At 41.0% G+C, this 21249-nt stretch overlaps 1 long non-coding RNA gene across 1 annotated transcript; it reads right to left on the bottom strand.

The window, feature by feature from the left end:
* Window positions 1-836: 836 nt before the first annotated feature.
* Window positions 837-21157, bottom strand: LOC133383843 (uncharacterized). Its single transcript, XR_009762418.1, has 3 exons — window positions 21121-21157; window positions 18664-18739; window positions 837-996 (listed from the first exon to the last, which is right to left on the bottom strand). It is a non-coding gene; the product is annotated as an uncharacterized LOC133383843 (long non-coding RNA).
* Window positions 21158-21249: the final 92 nt, after the last annotated feature.

Genomic DNA, 21249 nt, shown 5'->3' with positions numbered 1-21249 from the left:
ATTTTATTAACATACCTTGCATTCATGTTAATAACTTGTTCATCCTTTAGCAGCCTGGAATTTGTCTACTTTAAAACTCAATCACTTAAGGAACATTTCATTCAAATAACAGTTATAGAATACCTTTTCTGTTGGAAAGAGTTTAGTTACAGATTTTGTCCTGGTAAATGGCTCTGTTCAAAGTTTGTAGGACGCTTACTGGGACCAAAGAGGTGCAAAGGAGCAGATTCATGATTATATCGGCAACTCTGCCTGCTTCCTCACCCCCCTGATTTCTGCTCCAACTCCATGGCTGGCACAGAACTGGGCCCTTTGGGGGATCCATGGGGCTTTAGATTCCACAGATCTATAACATTTGGTGCCCTGCCATGAAATGCCCCATTTTGAGGCTTTGCTTAGTAGAAGGGAGCAGCCTGATGAGGCACCATCATGATAGAACCCTCCTACCAGCGGAGAAGGAAATATGTGCCATCCTAGTTCCTTCCCCTGCCAACAACATTGGAGGGTTGGGATAGCAGCCTTAATTCCTGAATAAACCATTGAGAGTACCTGCTTTTGGTTCTGTGTTGGTATTCCTTAATTCTTCCCACTCCCATGTAGTAGTCCTTTTGCTGCTGTAGTAGAGGACACATATCTAAAGAAGTTGTGTTTTAGCAGCCTTTAGCAAAGGTCCTATTTCTGAATGATAGAAACTTAGAACTACAAAATATATTTTTATTAATTATAATCATTTATATCCCACCTTTCAGGATACAAATACTTTGAAGGTTGCTTACAACATCAAACTATATTTTAACATTAAACTATATTTTTAAAAAACAGAAAACAACGCCAAACCTATAAAATGTCACCCTTCGCCCAGGTCAGCTGGTGGTAGAAAGTACCTGTGGGTGGAGGAGATAGTCCATCTGGAGCCTGCTGGACAGGCTTTGATGCCTTCTTTGCCTATCCTCTGTGCTGGAAACCTTCCCACAGGACAGTTGATGGTACATGGCCCTATGTGGAAGAAAGGGAGAGTCCAGCTGGAGCAGGCCCTGATGGCTTCTTTGCCAGCGTCTCTATAGAGTGCCCTTTGGGGAAAGCACAGTTGGAGCAGGCTCTTGGTTTTGCTCCGATCTTTCATCCAACACATTCTGCATTCTGTCTAATTTGGCAAATATTGATACACAAAAATAAAATATGTATGATTGTAATAAAAATACTTGAAACTAAATTTGCTCCAATAAGGCATGGGAGATCCACCTGCAAGAGGGAATTTTCTACATATACAGTCAATGCAGGCACACATCTGGTTGCACACCTACATCCACATCACCATGTTCACGTGGGCCCTCATTGAACTTGCAGGATACATCTTGTTTCATGTGAGTGGGAACATTCATTTTCTTCCCAACCTGCTGCTATTTAAAGCCAAGCACAGAACTCTCATTTATTACAAGAGGTCTAGAATCAGGTTCTTCAGCAGCAATCAACATTTCTGGGTATGGATTCAGTTGACACTATGGTGATTTATTTATTTGGCATCCTTTGCACTGTAAGAACCTTGAGGAACTAAGCTGCAAGAAACACTCTGGCATGAGACCATCTGTGTGGCCACCAGACTATCATAAAAATCAGATAGGAAGTTGCAAAAAAAAAGGTGGCTGAAGACTCAATGTCATGCTTGAATCCCTTTGTACCATGATGTTTCACAAGGGATTCACTAGATGGTGATTGTGAACACTCACCATGGAGTGCACAAATAACTATCTCAGTTGATCCTGAAGCTTAGAGTCCTGCCTAAAGATCTTGTCAGTTGAAAACTATGTTACCCCAATAATTGCTAGACACTAAGATGCCTAATATCTCACTGTTGTGAGCATATCATTAATCTTAGCAAGAGGAACACGCAGCATGAGAGTAGTACTCCTCTGCCTCCCCAGTGCCCACAACAATCAAATTGGTAGGTTAGTGTGTGAATATAGCATGCATATCACCTCCAAAATTTCCACATCCAATTTCAATAACAAATGATGGTAAAACCAAGTAACAGGAGATTTATTTTGTCAGCTCCCTTGTTTCCAGGTTTGAAGTTTCCCTGAGTTTGGCTCTGTGGACTAGCTCAGGAAATGCAAAGCTTCCTGGAGCTTTAGAAATAAAGGGGAAAACACAACAATTTGAAGCTTTCTGCCCAGCTTTGCCTGACCAGTGCAGAGTAGTTCAGTTTCTTATGATTTGCATACCTGTTACACAAAATTAAAAAATTTCCCTATCAAGCAGGTGTTTTAGTACCAATGCATATTCACTTGTTTGAGATTCCCAAAAAATCAATTCTGAAATTTTCTGTAACAGCAACAAGATTTGGCATGAATCTCTTTAGCCCTCTCATGAAAGTTCATTTTATTGGAGGAGTAGAATGGAATTGAGAGTTGTTTTTTTGGTGGAGGGTATATATGAAAAGGTTTGGTTGTCTTGGTCGATTTATTAAGTGGTTATATTTCAAATTGCATAATATGGTTTTGATCTGCAAATCTTGTCCATTTGTCTGTAACATATAAAAATCTTCCTTTGGATATAAAATTGGGCAGAATTTGTATAACTTCCATCCTTTACAAATGGCACATTCTGATTCTGCTTGGTGATAGTGTAGGAAATTTTGATCTGTTGCTGTAGTTGTAATGGATCTTGCACCTATCTAAGGGTTCTAATTCCCCAATGGAAAACTCACCATATGACCAAATTTGCACTAAGCAGCTCCCAATTTTGCACATTCATCCTCCCTTGTTCTTTTATATGCTATGCTGCCTATCCTTATCCCACTTATACCCATGACCTGAGGTCCTCCACGTCTACAAGGCAGATTATGAGTACAGTCCCACTCACATGGCACTATAGCATGTGTCCCCCCATCATCTGGACCTTGGATAATCTGCCTGCTGCTCTTGCCTTATCTCTCCTCAGCCAGGTAATGCACAGGCACCAGGACTCTGTCAGCCCAGGTTAATGTACTTGGTACTTCTTTGTAACATTTTAAGCAACTTTGTAACATCTTTGGACATTCAAGAAAATATTGGCAATGTAGGTCACAAGCAACAACTGTTCCTGAAGGCAACATCCATATATAATTTTGATGAGAAACTGTGATTAGTGAAATGTTACTTCCTTTTTTTTTTAGTTAAGGCAAGATCTCCTCTTATTCTATTATGAACTTTCCTACAGAGCTTTCTTAACTATTTTTATAACTTTGACCAAACAATACAAGATTAGCTGCTCTGTGAGCAATACTATATCATAATGGTCCTGACCCATTGTCCTTACTCATAGACTTATTCTGCAGGGTTTAGTGATGCTGAACCATGCCCTATACATTAAGTGGTTCGGTTGATTTCAATGAGAACTCATTCATAGAATATATACTGCCACACAATAACAGTGGTAGAATTGCATCACTCGGGACCAAATCCATTTTCCACTGAAGTCAAAGGGAATGTTCACCAGAAACTGGATCAGATACTCAAACTGTATGTAGGATTAATAGGACCATGAAGGCACATATCTATACATTCAGAAAAATCATGTGGTACATCTTACCCGACTTTAGCATTCAGAACAGGGTTCATATAAATGAATGCAGTCCATACCAAAAACTCTCTGCCTACAGAAACCTAGCATTATCAGACACAATTTTAAACTAGCCATGTCTTTGATGTGCTGGTTTCCTACATATAGGAAGGAACTTGGGGTGCTCTCACTTGCATTGGAATAGAGGATAGGATGTTCTCTCACTTGCATTGAGAAATGGCAGATTCAGGAGGTCTGTATGATGTGCTTTTTCTGAATTTCTATATTAACTTGGATTATGATCCTTGAACTATTTCAAACTTGTTTATTGGTGATTATGGACTAATGAGTGATCTTAGAGCATTCATGTAATAAATTGTGGCATTATAAACAAAGTTATCAATGTGTTCTTTTTATTTTGTTGTAAATTTTTATTGTATTAAAATATAAACCTGGCCCAGTGATGCAGTAGGTTATGTGGAGAAATCACATATCCACCAGATTTTAAATGTGTGTATTAAAGACCTAATACTACATATTATCCACATACTCTTGTATCACCGATACATTCGGTGCCTTATTTCTTTTTGTAGAATTGCAATTATTCCTGACACAGGTTTTACATGTCTTGCTCTTTTTCACATAAATATGCGGGCAATTTTCATGGAAGGTCTCTCTTTTTTTGGCCTACTTTCCAGGAGAATTGCCCATCCTAATTTGATTGGTTGTATTTAACTCATATATGATTATCACATTATGAGAACCAAAGAACCAGCCCTGTTCTTATTTATGGAAAGGCAGTGTTTTGATCTTGTTTCCATGTGGTCAGATTTTACAAATATAAATTGGATGTGCTGAAGCATGTTGAAAAATATCTTAACTAACGAGTTGTATACTAGGTTAACAGCAAGAACATTATTTATATCTTGCAGATTTTATTGGTCAAATCTGCCCACAAGACAAAAATCTAAATGAACAGTGAAATCTACTTTACCTTATATTTGTTGTTTGTATGTTAGAAGCATACAAATTTATTATTATTAGAAGCTGATTAGTGTGTTATGTTTATATACTGATCTATCTGTATCCACTATCCCAGTCACCATGGGAGAGTGCCTGCATGTGGAGGGATCTTCATAGAGCAAAACAGACCCTACCCCCTTGACACATTATCCCTCAGCATGCAAGACCATTACAGGGAATTAAAGGCCTGTATGTCTCCCATATTCTCATCCAGCAATCTCTCTTCAAGCTCCAGATGGAGAATATCTCCATATGGTTCTTAACCAGTAGATGGGCTGCATGAGGATATAGGAGGTTTGTACAGACCTCCCATTTTCTGTAATAGCTTGGTAAGGAACTAGGGATGGGAGAGAAATTTGGTTGTTTGCATTTAAAGGCAAATCTCCCTAATTTGCACTTCCTGCAACACTATGAAAACCAAAACACAGCCGTCCTTCGAAATTTGCACTTCTCTGAATTTTGCAATGCAGTTCTCCAGCCAAGTAATGTGTACAAAAAATACACTTGGGTAAAGTGTGCATAAAAATGCATATACTAGTGAAAATAACATGAAAATTATATTAGTGAAATTTGCATACAAAAATGTGTATATTTGAAGGAATTGACACTAAAATGCTGATGATTTTTCATGGGGACTTTTTTTTTTTAATTGCGAACTGATGCAGAAATGCAGAAAACTGAACTTAAGCCAGGAAAAATTAGGAACAGGCAGGCCCAGTGCCAGCAGGGATCCAGGTTGGGCACTGGTTGAGGGCCCCTGGCACTAAGCGGGCCCCTGCTGCTGGGACTGGGTTGGTGTAGCTCCCGCTCTGTGATCCGCACTAGCATCAGGTCATGGAGTGTGTGCCCCATGACCCAATGCTGGTGCAGATCGCAGAGTGGGAGTCACCCTCCCAGGCAACCCTCCCTGCAGCTGGTGCGGTCTAGCCACACAAGTTCCTGTGGCACCACAGCACCGCATCAAACGCTACATGTGCATGCTTGCCATCACCCAAGATGCAGGTGGGGGTATCAACATGCCCCTCCATCTGGGATGATGGATGACATGCACACGCAGCACACTATTTAAGCCCCCAGCACCAGTGCTAGTGCTGCTGCACCATTGCTGCCTTCGAAGGTCCCTGCAGCCTGGTGCCCAAAGGCTGAATGCAGTCTGGGTGCCAGGCCTTGGAACAAAGAGAAACTCACACTGACAGATTTGCTGGTCCCTACATAATACCTGTACAAACACGTTTGTATGCACACACTAGTGTGGAGGACAGAAACAGGGTTTTGTTAGGCTTTATGGGAATCCCTCCACCCACAGCCAGTGGACTGGAATAAAGCACTGTTTACATTTACAATAAAGGGATATTTTATTTACTATACATATCTTAATGATAAGATAGTATTTCTTTAGAACAGCTCTACATTTTATTTTATTTTTTTAAATCACCAGTTTTGCTCATTGCAAAATTTGTTGATTTTTATACTAAGGATTACAGTTGGGTTTTCCTTCCATGTTCTTTTTTTCACCATCATCGCAAATTGCTTAGGAATCTGAACATTTGTGGTCACAGAATAAGGTTTAAAAAGAGGATATTATTCTGGATTATTGTATACTGCACATGTAATTTCCAGGTATTTTACAGACCAATATACATATTTTGAAACACTGACATTATGACCAAGTCACCAACAGCCTTTAAATCCATAAATATCCATGAATGGACCAGAATCCTTCCTGATAAACTTTGTTGACATGAAACATCAATGTCCAGTTAATATTTCTTTCCCCTCTATGTACTTTTCTCTGATGATACTTAGAATGGAAGTGCAAGGAACTCTTTAACACTCTGATATCCATTAGAAAGCATGGATCTTGTAACTGATCCCTGCTGTTGACTTACTGCATTCTTATTGCTTCTCCTAGCTATTTTTTCCCTTCTGCTGTTACTGTACTTTCAGTTGAATAAACAGAAATCAGCATTTTCTATAAATAAACTATTCTCTATTTTTAATACTCTGTTTCATTTGTTTACATGATTTATTGTCCACTATGAATCTTCTTCCATGTCATTATTGTTGAAATAAATGCATTTTTGTCCAACATTTTAGATGGATGTCAACACAAGTGGTATTCTAATAGCAGTTCTGGAGATCATCACTCAAAATGTTAACTAATATTTTAAGACAGATTTATAATTAAGATAGCAATCTTATGCACACTTACTTGGCAATATTCTCCACTAAACTCAGTAGAACGTTTGGGTAAGCATATGTAGAACTGGGCTGCACAACTCACATTAGCACAATGGTTCAGTTCAACCCATAGGGAGAAACCATGATTTCCTGCTAGAAGACAGTGCCATGGTGAGGTTCTGGCTTGCATGCTTCCCCTCCCCCTCCCCCTCCTCTCTCATGCCAAAGAGGAGTTCAAACGTTTCCTTCTTTAATCATATTCCCTCTGATGCCCAACCTTGGCTAGTGAACTATCATGCCTTGGGCACCAGACTCTCCTTCTTCTGGGGATGAGACTGGGGAGTGGGAGATGGGATTGGCCTCAAAGCCAGCCCCAGGTATACATAACCAACCAGAAGCACTTGCACAAGAGGAGCCCATTGGATCAATCTCTCTCACACACAAGGCAACTCCAGCACAGAAACCCCAGGGAAATCACTATCTCTTCTGCTCAGACTCAACAACTGCTGAAACATGTTGGGTCCCTTTAACTGAAGATGCTCCTCAGGTGGAGCTAGCAAGTGAGACAGAGATGCAGCTCAGTCTGAGGGTGACTGGTGCTGAAGCAATATGTGAGTCTTGTTTTAGCCCTGTATGCAACAATCTAGGGAATCTCTGAATCCTTGCATTATTGCTGAGGCTACCATTGGGGAACCTCTGGTCCATTGGCCTAATGAGTCCCACCAGACCTCCCAGTTTGCCCATGTTATTATTTTGGGCTAGTGTACTCATCTGATGTCCCCTGACACTGCACTTTAAGAAAGATGCAGACAAATTGTTCAGAGCAGGGCAATGAGGATGATCAGTGGACTGGAAACAAAGTCCTATGAAGAGAGACTGAAAGAGCTGGGCATATTTAGCCTTGAGAAGAGAAGACTGAGGGGAGATATGATAGCACTCTTCAAGTACTTGAAAGGTTGTCACACAGAGGAGGACCAGGATCTTTTCTTGATCATCCCACAGTTCAGGACATGAAATAATGGGCTCAAGTTACAGGAAGCCAGATTTCAGCTGAACATCAAAGGAAACACTTCTTAACTATTTGAGCAAAATGACAATGGAACCAATTACCCAGGGATGTGGTGGGCTCTCCAACACTGGAGGCATTCAAGGATAGCCACCTGTTGTGTATGCTTTAACCTGGATTCCTGCATTGAGCAGGGGGTTGGACTGGATGGCCTTATAGGTCCCTTCCAACTCTACTATTCTATGATTCTATGATCTCAGGCATGATAAAGCTGTGGCTACAGTGTGGTGTAGTGGTTAGAGTGTTGGACTAGGACCTGGGAGACCAGGGTTCGAATCCCCACATAGCCATGAAGCTCACTGGGCCAGTCACTGCCTCTCAGCCTCAGAGGAAGGCAATGGTAAACCACTTCTGAATACCGTTTACCATGAAAACCCTATTCATAGGGTCACCATAAGTCGGGATCGACTTGAAGGCAGTCCATTTCCATTTTACAAGGGAACAATTGGGAGTCTTAGAGGGTACTCCTGATAATTCCTTTGCAACCCCAGCTTGCATTCTGTGCTGTTTACATTTGGTACTGAATGCAAGGCATGCTGGTTTGTGGTGAGATTGATTCCACCTGATGTCATATAATGGTTCTCTCAATTTTTTAAAAAATCATTCATTCTTAGGATATTGATTATCTTGCTTAGAACTGCTCAACAAAATTATATATGAGGCAGGACTCTCCCTCTCTCCCCGTGTGTTTGTGTGTTCTTCATATTCCTTCATAGGGGTAAGGCTGTATGGAGAGGGTGCTATTTATCTGGGGAAGATGCTATAAAAGGGAAAAAGAGAACACTGGAGCTCAGCTAGAGACATTTCCATTCCTTCAGCCAGGAGTGGGAAGCCTTTTTTTTCTGTTGACAGATTTTCTCAGAGCAAATCTGTCAGTGGCCATATACTAGTAGTAGGTGGAGACAGAGATGAGGATGAGTGGAGCCAAAGACAAAAGTGGTCTGGGCTAACTAAGTGGGGAAGGTGGGGAGAGAGACCAATATCCACCATGACTAATTCAGATTACAATTTCCATTTTTGTGAATAGCTACTCAGAAATTAGTTTACTCAAATAAGTAAAAAGCTTTTTTTATAGTACAACAGGCCAATTGGTTTACTGGTGAGGGGCTTTAGAAATGTTAATTGATTTGTTTTGTTGAAAGTTAGACCATTTTACTCGTGTACTGGAAAGCAAGTGAAAGTAATAAGCCTACCAGGGAGTGGGGGAAGTTCTTCCCAAGCCCTACAATCCAGATAAACGTTAAATAAATAAAATTATTTTAACAAAATACTGCTTCTTCCAATTGTTCTGAAGCCACATAGAAAGGAGGAAACACTTTTTAAATATGGGGGTGGGGAAGAACACTACAAAAAAGGAACACTGGTGGAAGAGAAGAGGGAAGCTTCAGGCAGTATTGTGGTGTGTACATGGCCCTAGAACTGCAGGTTGATCTATCACAGCTGCAGCCAAAATTTCCACTTTCCTCCCACACATGGTTCTTTTCAGGCCCCATCCTTAATTTCTTTTTGTGGGGTAGAAATTATAAATAAACCAATCTTAGACAATCGTAAGCCACTAAACTTTGTATTACAACGCCTGCCCACATATTTTTGGCACATAAATAGCTTGAAAAAGTCAGAAAGAAAGAAGAATCTATTCTTCCATTCTATTCTTCCATTCCATTCACTATTCTATGATTCTATGATTCCGATTTCAAAAAACATCTGTGTTTGGTCGCCTGGAGAGAAATCTCACTGGCCACAGGCAAGTAACTAGTTACAAGCCTGATCTTCGCAAGCATAAGAATTTGAAGAGGATCTTTTTTCTTCTCTTTGTGTATATCCCATCATTCCAAATTATATGGAATGTATTTCTGGAAGTTTTCTCAGAAGAATGCACATGCTACATAAGATCTGTTACAAGAATGTAAAGTGCAGAATACGTTTAAACAGTTTGTTGTCATTCTAGGCAATCTAAATTAGATGTGATGTGTAAATGCTGCAATCGGAAAGAACAAAAGCTGTAGAATGAGGCAGTGGCAATTACAAAGCACATATCCAGGAATACAAGCACAAGGAGGCCATGGAGTTGCTTTGAGGGGATTTTGTAAAAAAGAGAAACATTCAAATATCACTAAAGGCTGAATACAGATAACAATTCCAGCAGATCAGTGAAAGCATATCTCTCAGTTATTGTGATGAAACTAGCCCGATCAGGCAGCTTGATCATTATATGAATGTAAAGGGTGGTGAGATCCTTGCTGCAGAGGGAAGTCCTCGTTCATAATTCTTAAGTGCAACCTCCCACAGAAATCAATGGAATGTTGAAATTAAGATAGATGGTAGTTTCTAACAGAGTTGAAAATGATTTGAGAGAGATTTTATTATGTCATTCATTCATTTGCTGCTTACTACAAAGTGTTTTTGCCTCAAAGAGGTTTACATTTTTTTAAAAAAAAAGCATACAAGATTTTGTTTCTTGTGGTCTATATACATACTACATTCACTGCACTGTTACCTTACATCAAACAGGTTTTGCAGAGTTTTGGAGCAATACAATATCCCGCAAAGGTTGTTTCCCAGTGATAAAAATTGGATAAGCAGTGATCCCTCTCTCAAATGGCCTTTATCTCACTGAGAAAACTGTCTCCTAGACATGACTGGAAAAGGCTTTTGGCCTAGTTAGTTTTACTTCTAGAGAAACCTTTGAAGAAAATGTTCATAAATATGTGGTGAGGGGGAGTGCACACTGTTAAAAAACAATTTTTTTATGGAAACATTTTTGAAATGGCAGAACACTGCTACATGGAACCAGGTAGCCTTGCACATTTTTTCTTTTTAAGGCTACAAGATAAATCATAGCTTACATACATCCTTTGCTGTACTCAAAATTAAATTCTGCCCCAAGCAGGGGGTGGGGATTGCTCATCAGAAGTAATCTTACAGATGCTATCAAATAAGTATCTGCAGCAGTCATACATATCTATTGCATCAGAGCAGCTACGCCTTGGGCTGCTGGGAGCCAGTTGGGATTTTCTCCAAGAACCTTTTGAAACATTACAGAAAGCTGTACTACTGATGGGAAAAGACACCATGGCTTGATAGGAAAAATGGGTATGTGTATACAAGCATTAATCGCTCTACAGTGCCACTTCCATGTATCTGAAATGTTATCTGTACACAACCTTGGACTTGCCCAGATTGTCTCTGACACTAAACTCCACTTACGCCCAATTTAAACATTATGGCACTCAAACTGAATTTTTTTCAGCTTGTTTTTCCACTATCATGTGCAGCATTTGCATAGAGCTGCAAATTCCTCATACCGCATGTGATTGGGAAGACACATGTGGTAAGGAACTTTAAAATGTTCATTTATGCACAGTGTTGTCATAGGATAGTTTTTTTGGTAGCTTCCATATTTTTATTTATTTATTTATTACATTTATATACCGCCCCATAGCTGAAGCTCTCTGGGCGGTTTACAGCAATTAAAAACAATAAACAATATTAGGAATAAAACATTTAAATCAGCTCTTGAGGATATCTAATTAAATAATAGTCTGGTTTATACTTTCCTTTCACATTATGATTCCCAGCTGAGTTTTTCCTAAGACCCATTCACACACACCTGCAGTAGTACGGGATAAACTTATCCATCAGGTGATCCCATGAGTAATAATTGCTGTTCCCTTTGCTGGTCTGGGAGTGCGAATGAAGGAGTCACATTACATTGGCAGGACACAGATATTTCCCACCTGAAATAACTGGGAATAAGTTTAACTAAAGTAACATTTACAATATAAAGTTCACATTTCTAAAAATGTTATTGCCAGGCAGATTATGTCCTCCTTCTGAGCAGATGTACCAGAAGTTTCATCCTGATCTCAATCTCTACTGTTCTTGAGCAGTAGGTTGTGTTTAAGCTCTGACATTAATTCTCCTGTCTCTTTCTGTTTCTCTAGTGCAGTTTCTGCATTATGGCATAACAGGCAAGGAAAGACACATTCCATATTGCTCCTGAAAGGGAATGTAGGCCATCAGTATGTAATAACTGGAGCTGGAACTTTGCCAGAGCATTTGGATTAACTACCTACATGTAGAAAATATGGCCTGGGGTCTTTAATTAACTGAAGTAATTATCATCTCTCCTTTACATCTTATCCAGCAGATGGCATCTTCAGAAAGTCAACTTTCCTTACCACTCCTCCCATACTAGGGGCACTAAAATTGCAGACAGGCAACCACTGGGTAAGCATCATCAGCTTTTACAACATCAAGTATCAGCCCTTTGTAAGCTACCTACATGTAGCTTGCAGAAGATGTCAAGTATTCTAACAGTAACTCCTCATAAGATTCAGTAGACCCTCTCAACAGCTTGTTGGACATACCATAAGATAGCTAGAGAATGAGGGATATAAACTTGTAACCCAGCTGTTTCATTTTTTTCTAGGAATATAATGCTATTTTGCCAGATAAATAATTTCTCCAGAGATCATTCATTTTTGCAATTATTATTTTGCAAGTGCAGACAGGATGCCATTTGAAAAGTGTGAAATATGTGGATATCCCGCCCAGTACTCTCTCATCAACCTTTTCTGTTAGACAACAGTCAATATTTTAGAGAAGGTCATCTCTGCACCTAGCAAATGCATATAATTGAATGATTTGATTATTGCCAACTATACTACAAGGCCAAGAAACATTTTATTTCACAGGGCCACATTCCAAATGCGTTAGGTCTTATGAACAGTATTTTTCCCCAGTTATTCAACTCCCGCAGTAGCTGTCAAAGCCAGCTTCCATTGAGAAAGCAACCCCATTTCAGTTCTCCCCATTACTATTTATTAGAGGGGGCACTATGGTAAAGTGGAGCTAACTGTCAGCTCGGCAGTCTCACTGCAGATGCAGTATTCTTATCATTTGCAGTTGTCAACCTGTAATACTTACTATTCTAAATCTCTGTTGGTAGAGCATTCCACAGGACAGGGCCGATGACACAAAATGCTTGATTTCTTGCTGTTGTCAAATGAGCCTTGCCAACTCAGGGGATGACCAATGATGCTTCTGCAGATGATCTCAGTGATTGAGGTGGGATATAAGGGTTCAGATGGTCCCTAAGTTACCCTAGACCTAAGTTGTTCAAGGCTTTGTAAATTAATACAAGGACCTTGAACCTGGGTTGGTAATAGAAGAATAGCCAGTGTAGATGTTTTAACAATGGTCACATGTCGTCCACCATGTGTCCCCATCAGCAGTTTGGCCACCAGATTGTGCACGAACTGGAGTTTCCAAACCAGGCCCAAGGGCAGCCCAACACAGAGCCCTTTGCAGTAATCCAGCCTCAAAGTTACCAACGCATGGACTACAGTAGTCAGGGTATCCCTGTCCAGGAATGGCCATAGCTGGTGAACCAGACAAAACTGGTAAAAGGCATTCCTAGCCACAGCGGACACTTCCTCTAGTGGCAAAGATGTGTACATGAGTACCCCCAAGCTGTGGCCCTGCTCCTTCAGAAGGACCTGCAATCCCATCCAGAACAGGGAAGTTGCCTAACTCCTGAACACAGGAACTACCCACCCAAAGAGCCTCAATCTTCCCAGGATTCAAGCACAGTTTATTGGCCCTAATCTAATCCACCACTGCATTCAGACACCAATCCAGAGCTTTCACAGTCTCTCCTGATTCAGATGTTATGGAGAAATAGAGCTGTGTCTCATCAGCATACTAATGACACCTTGCTCCAAACGTCTAATGACTGCTTTCAACAGCTTCATATAGATGTTAAATAGCACTGGGGAGAAAATAGTACTGTGCAGACCCCATAGCATAAGTGCCAGGGAGCTAAGGAGTACTCACCCAATCCTACTCTCTAAATACAGCCCTGTAGCTAAGAATGGAACCATCATAATACAGTGCCTCCAATACCCATCCCACTGAGTCGGTCGAGGAGGATACCACTTTCAGTAGTATCAAAAGCTGCTTTGAGCAGAAGTAACAGGGTTGCACTCCCCCTGTCTCTCTCAAAATAAAGGTCATCCATCAGGGCAACCAAGGCTGATTCAGCGGTACACATGTTATCAAACATGCAGACAGAAGTGGTAGACATTATGTACTTTTTTTTTAATGCTTTTGCAACGTCCACCATGTGTCTGTTCTTTTTAGAAATGTACACTCCCCTTCAATAAAATTTCAGGTTCTTACAACGGAGAGAAGTAAATAGTGGGATCCCCTGTTACTGAAAAGCTCCGTCTTTATCATTTGAAGTATGCCCGAAGAACTTTGACAATGAAATCTTCATTTTGATAAGAAGTATGCAAAGCAAATCTTAGACCAGTGGTGGGCAGTCTTTAGCCCATGAGCCTAATTAGGCCCAACACTGTTCCTAATTTGGCCCACAAGACTGTTCCCTACAAACCATGCATATCTGCCCCACAGGGGTTGGTCAGGTAGTGATAGGACTGCAAAGGAACAATCAGGAGATTAAATAGATTGTTCCTTCCCTCAGTTGATTTGCACAGGGAGCCCTCCTGAGATCAGCTGCACTAGGGAGTTCTTCTTTGAGAACTCTCTAGTACAGCCAAGGGAGAAAGCAATTTGGACCACTTCCTCCTAACAGACTTCAAAGGGGCTCCCTGTAATCACTGATCAGCTATGGCCCGTGGGAGGATTAGGGAACTGGCTCAGTAGCCAGATCCAGGTCTCTATCCCTGGTTTAGGCATATGAGGCAAGAAAGATGCATTGTGGGCTTGCTGACCTATACTTTAATGGCAACAAGGGGGAGGGCCTTCTCAGTGGTGGCCCCCAAATTATGGAATGATTTCTCTGATGAGGTGCGCCTGGCACCAACACTGTTATCTTTTTGACGACAGGTCAAGACTTTCCTCTTCTCCCAGGCATTTTAGCATGTGTTTTTTAAATTGTTTTTTAAAAAATGTGTTTTTAAACATGTATATTTGTATATTTGTTTTTAATGTTTTTAATTGTTGTAAACCGCCCAGAGAGCTTAGGCTATGGGGTGGTATACAAATGCAATAAATAGTAATAATAGTAATAATAATAATAGTAATAATAATAATAATAATAATAATATAATCTACAGTGACTGATTCTTGCCAGTTATGCATATCAGCATGAGACTTCCAGAAAATGCAAATACCTTCTATTCTGCCCAGGTATGTTTTCCTGGGGGGACACTCGGGATGCAGCCCCATTACTTTTTTTGCAGCCGGTCCCCTCCCAGCCCCCTCCCGGAGTCCCTCTGTCTGTCTCTACAGCCAATCAAGCCACTGCAATTCCCAAACACCAAGTGTATGCTTGCGTTTAAAAACTACGCCCTTTCCTCTTGCCTGAGGAGGACCAGAAAATCCAGCAAGGTCAGGAATCACCACAGCTAATCAGCAGTCAGTATGAATCTCCTTGCATGCTAATTGACTCCCACCATCTATTGTTGTAGGGAGAGAGAACCACCACGAGGGAGAGAGTTAAAGGAGTTAAGACAGGAAAGTTTACTGAGAAAAGCAGGGACAGCCAAGGCTGATTTAAGATGGGCTTTGCATCAGAATCTTACTAAAATGAAGGGCTTTCAAAGAGTCCCATGCAGACCCATAGCAGCCAACGTGGAAGGTAGGTGAAGATAGCCATGCTGGAGAGGGAGGGACAATGAGGCTAACAGCGAGGCAAAACAGTATTTTCTCACAGAGAAGGGGGACGAAGGAAGGAGGGCTGAAAGAAGGAAGGCTGCTTGTAAAATACAAGGTGCATTGTTTGTAAAGCATTTTCCCCCTCAATGGTATTTTTTGCAGATTGTCTGGGAGAAGGTGGAGGGTGGGGAGAGAGAGACAAAAGGCTATATTGAGTCCATGACCACACAATAAAATTTGATTTGATTTTGATTTGACAAAGGGCTAAGAAGAGTAGGGGTATTTTACAGACATCACTGTGCAAGACAGAACTCCTCACAGCTGATCTACAAAAAGCAGGTTTCTTCCCCTTGTATTTTACAGGCATCATGTACGAGAGAGAAGTCATTCTCTCAGCTGATATGCAAAATGCAGGGGGAAGAAACCTGCTTTTTGCAGATCAGCTGTGAGAGGTACCTTCCTTGCAGGCAGGAATGCCCATAAAATACCAACCTCTATGTCCTCACTCCCCATGGGGAGGGGAGAAATAACCACTTTGCCAGCTCTGTGTTTGGTGCTTTGGGAAGCGTTAAGCACAAGACTAGCAATGGCCCATGCGCAGCAATTTCCAAGCACCTGATTGCCAGCAGGATGTTGTAGCTTTGGAACCCCCTCCAAGAGATTTTGGTAAGTGGGTTGGATAATGATGTCATGTGATTGACAGGTGGTTATCCCCAGTCACCTGTCAAATTTGGCCTGTGAGCCCAATCCTGATGACTCATAAAGGGACCCTGGACTTCCAAATTTGCCATTACACTACTTATCCTGCCTGACCTCTAACCTAGTCAAACTAACCTAGTTACCTCCAGATTTGACCTACTTAGAGTCCTGACAGCAAAAGCTTCATGCCAGAGGCATTGCCACCACTGATAGTCACATTAGCACTTATTAGCATTACTGAAGGATTAGGACCCCCAGCAGACATTTGCACAGAGAATCCTCTTTTTACATGAGGCATATTTGCATTCATCACACATTGTGGGAAACTTAGATCCTATTGGTATACACACTTAGAATCCTCAAGACCCTAGATTCCTCTCTCCCTTTGTTTTAGGAAAGTTCTTCCCTCAGGTTACCAAGCCTATAAGAATTATTCACTTCAAAATTTCAGCATTGTCTCCGTGGGACCTTTCCTAGCCTTGATTTTCCCTGTCCTTGTCAGTTTGTCTCCTCCTTTTCCTCTTCCTCTGTTTCTACCTCCTTTTGCTTTATTAATTTTGTATGTCAAGTAGTTAGGGCTCTGGGCAAAGCAGATAGCATGGGTATCTCCCATCATTGCCTTTTCTCTGGCTGCTAATACAGTAGGGCCCCACTCATTTGGCAGGTTACATTCCGGACCCCCGGTGAAAAGCAAAAACTGCTGAAAAGCGGAACTCATTGAATAGAATGGCGTGCAATGCCCAAAAAACGCTGTAAAAGTGGAACGAGCGCCGTATGAGTGGGGCTGATTGCATCTGATTGAGACCGCCTCATAAGCGAAGAGCTGTAAAGCGAAATGCCATAAAGCAGGGCCCTACTGTATATAGTAAAAGGTGTGTTGTTATATAAAAGGCTGGGTGTTTGACCTCCAAGAATTTGTAAGGAACTACCCAAATAACTCTGTGTCCTAGTGCTGAGGAAAGCTCCTGATTTACTGCAACCTCCTGAAGAAGAGCTTCTCCCCATGCCTCCCACCTTTGAATTAATTATATTTGCACTCCAGCATTCCCCGCCCCTTTCTCTCTTCACTTCTCATGCAAGTACCCGTGCTGCTTTGCAGCAAAGTGCATTTGTGTTCTAACTTGCCTCTTTATTCCAATTCAGATCCCCACATGTCCCTTCTCCATATTTGGCATTAGGGTCCTCCTGCCTTTTTACTTCCCCTTAGCTTTAACCAAAGAATTGTCAGTCCATCTTAAATGGTGCCTATATAATCAATCTTTTATTCCAGTAAGAACCTGCATATAAATCAATCTTTGTCTTTTATAATAAATATTCCTGGATTTTAAGCTTTGTCCTATTGTCCGGTTACTAATTCCCTCTGGTATGTGTAATTAATCCCATGACTTGCCTTGACTCTGAGCTGAAGACTCAACAACCTCTTATACATGTGTATTTTCCCTATAAACATAGATGAGGGCATGTAATAACATCCCCAAGAATCTGTATTGGGACTAGTGCTATTTAATGTATAGGGGTCAGGGTTAAGCAGGGAGGTGGCCAAGGTTGTGAATGACATCAAATTATTGGGAATGGTAAAAACCTGTGGATGTGGAAAGCTCTGGAAGAGCCTTTCCAAAGTAGGTGAATATGCAAGAAATTGGGGTTGTGGTGAATAGCTCCGGGAAAGGTTGATTTAGTGGGCTGCAGTGGTGCAAAGGACAACCTTTTATTATTAGGTAACGGAATGAAAATAGGGCTGCAATCCTGTACACGCATGGGAGTCAATAGGACATACTTCTGAATAGACATTCATAGGATTGCACTGCAAAACAGCAAAGATAATAATGTCCTTATGCATGCTTATATCCATAGAATGGCCACACTGGATTGCAATGTGTAATTTTGGTCACTTCGTCTCAAAAAGGGCATCATAGAGTTGGAAAATATGCAGAAAAGGGCAATTAAAATGATCAAGGTGTTCTAGCATTTTTCCTGTGAAGCAAGGTTAAGTATTTGGGGCTATTTAGCTTGGGAGGGGGAGTGTCTGAGGAAGTATATAATACAGATTTATTATGCATCATGCATTATTCAGTGCATGAATAATTTTATGGAATTCTCTGCCACAGGAGTTAGTGATGGGCAAGACTTTCTTATGTTGCCACTCTGGGTTCCTTCAGGAGGAAGGGCAGGATATAAATTCAATAAACAATAAACTGTGATTTGACAAATTTAATAGGTTTTAACCATAACAGATAAATGGAACCTCCAATTTCAGATGCATTATACCTCAGAATACTAGTTGCCAGAAGAGATCAAACGGTAGAGGAAGGTCTTGCCTTGAATCCTCACCATGGGATTTCCTGGAAGCTTCAGGGTTGTTTCACTAGTATATTGCAGGGGTGGCTACTCCGTGGCTCTCCAGATGCTGCTGGACTACAGCTCCCATCATCCCTGACCATGAGCTGTGTTGGCTGAGACTGATGGGAGCTGTAGTTCAGCAGCATCTGGAGAGCCACAGAGTGGCCACCCCTGGTATATTGTCTTCTTACCTTTGGTTTACTTCAGTGGTCAGCTTCATTTGTGTTTCCTCTTCTCCAGGTGGATCAGCAATGACTGCTGCAAATCCTCAATCAGCATAAAAAATATATAAGATGATTTGTGCATTATCCCCACTAGTTAGTAATCCTGACCACATCCGGAATACTTGTCATTCCAATATAGTGCAGCACTTTTGAATAATGATCAGCCTCTTTCCTCACATTCAGTATTTTTTGTAGGTGAACAGAAACTACATTTCTGTTCTTTAAAAGAAATGTGTTGCAAAAGATCTCTAACTTGAGACATCTGGAGCTATTTGCTCTGCAGGCAACTTTCTCTAATGCAGTTGCTCTCTGTGAGCATTACACTGGATTATGTAGGCTGTTCTCTTGGAGCTGGTGGTTAGATGGCTCTGCTCTGGGGCAGGGGGGATAGACTAAATGATGTTTAGTCTATTCCAAGTGTATGGTTTTGTGAAGAAACATATATTCATGCTTCTTGCTTAGATAATTGTAGAACTAAAGATTGTAACTTGTTCTAGTAGTGTAATTCTTAGGCATTGTGGTCTTAACTGTATGCAGACTTAAACATGTCAGTTTTGTTTGCACATAAATACAATTCTAATTGTGTGCATAAATATGCATGGGATTATAATATATCTTCCATTTATGAAGAGAATTAGCTAGCTCTAAGAGAAGCTTCTTTTGAAATGAAACGTACTAAACAGCTAGGCTACAAATGACTTTTCATTAACTTTACTGAACAGAATTTGAAAGTATGAAATATCACAAGAGGTAAAGCTAAAAACTAATGTCTGATGCACACCTTTAGAATTCTATAAAATAAATGTACAAATGAGATGGGCATATTTGAAGATGCTAATTTTCCCATCTTGATTTTTCCTCTGCTGTCTGATTTTTCCATTCTGCATTTGAGACCCCTACAGTGCCTGATTGAGCAGTACAGTACAGTACAGTTCAGGCAGTATATAAAGATGCATTATTGCTATAAATTTCAAAAAATTAATTATGGCCTTGGATAAATCCCTAAGGTTTAATATTGTAGGAACCCATCAATTCCAGAATGTAACAGTTGGTTTCCACAATTTATTTTCTTATTCTTTTGTTGTTTGTTTTGTCTTCTTGCTTGCAAAGAACAGTTTAACCACCTTTAGAGAACATTTGTTTTTCCTTTCTCTGTATAATACAGCCTAGTTCTATCATTGGCAAAATGGGCCTCAAACCTACCTCCAGTGTTGCATGGTCTTATGAATTATCTAATGTTAATTCATAGTTCAATACATCATGGAAAATGGCATCCTAATTCTTTATGTGCTAATCTCCAGAATTTTGTAACTGGTTTGTGAGATTATAATTTTCAAATAATTTATTCTTTTATTTTAGATTAATGAAATAAATCACCATAATCACTATTGTATCAGCTTCAGTGCTTCATTCTGCTTGTTCAGCGGACTCCTGGATGACTTAGGCTTTGAAAAGACAAACTAAAGAGTGAAGTGACTCAGAACTCAAACAGTTCAGTAACAGAACAGTGACAAACTCCCAGTAGAACCTTCCTATTGGGGCTGAATGTTTAGGAGATTCCTTGATCTTCCATATTTTTAGAATACTTTGGTTTTAAATATGTTTTAACCTGCCCAGAGCCCTCAGGACAATCATTTAAATAAATACTACTTTCACGGCAGGTAAATGCCCATAAATTCACCAAACTCAGAGCTCACTGGAGCAGATTTTGCCTTGTGTGTTCATTACACATGCAGTGTGTATCAAGGATGGCAATTAAATAACAAGCAATCTGAGAGGTCCACCTATAAATAACCAGAGTGAACTTCACCAGTTGCCCTTCACCCTAGTATGTTATAATACATGCCATAACGGGCAGGACCATTTTGTGATATGCAGCCATGCTCAGCTGCCTGCCTCCTTAAAAACAAAAGGAAGCATGCTGGGCTGAACCAGAGGTCCATCTAGTCCAGTGTCCTGTTTCCAGCAGTGACCAGCAACAAGTCCCCGGGAAGCCCACAAGGCACAAGCCGGGCATGAAAGCAATAATGATCTCCCCCCCCACACCCGCATCTGGTATTCAGAGATCTCCTGCTGCCTCACAGACCCAGCCTGAAGCTCTTATCCTCCAGATCATGGCACCTTGGCTAATGCCTGGCCTTCCAGCCCCTCATCTGCTTCCTATCAATGGCGCATTGGCTAGGGGAGGATGAAAGCAGAACATGCAAGGCTCTCCCTGAACAACAATGGTTTCCTTGATGAGAACATATTAAGCCCTTAGCCCATGTGGCAGAAGGAGCCGTTCAGCTTATCGGGAAAAGGGACCAGGGAGGCTGAGGGGTCTTAACCTACGAGTGAGGGGACTTTCCCCCGCCCTTTCGCCGAGCTGGACACGGAGTGAAGGAAGGGACGGAGGAAGGGGAAAGAAAAAAGAGATTTTCTCACCCTCTCTCCACGGCTTTGCTTCGCCAGCCAGCAGCCAGTTCCAGCGCCTGTCATATTCCCTTTCTAACCCTGGGGGCATCCTGAGGAGAATATATATATATATATATACACACACACACCACACACACA

Source organism: Rhineura floridana, chromosome 4 (genome assembly GCF_030035675.1).
Source record: "Rhineura floridana isolate rRhiFlo1 chromosome 4, rRhiFlo1.hap2, whole genome shotgun sequence".
Taxonomy (NCBI): domain Eukaryota; kingdom Metazoa; phylum Chordata; class Lepidosauria; order Squamata; family Rhineuridae; genus Rhineura; species Rhineura floridana.
This window is presented reverse-complemented; position numbering and strand designations above follow the sequence as displayed.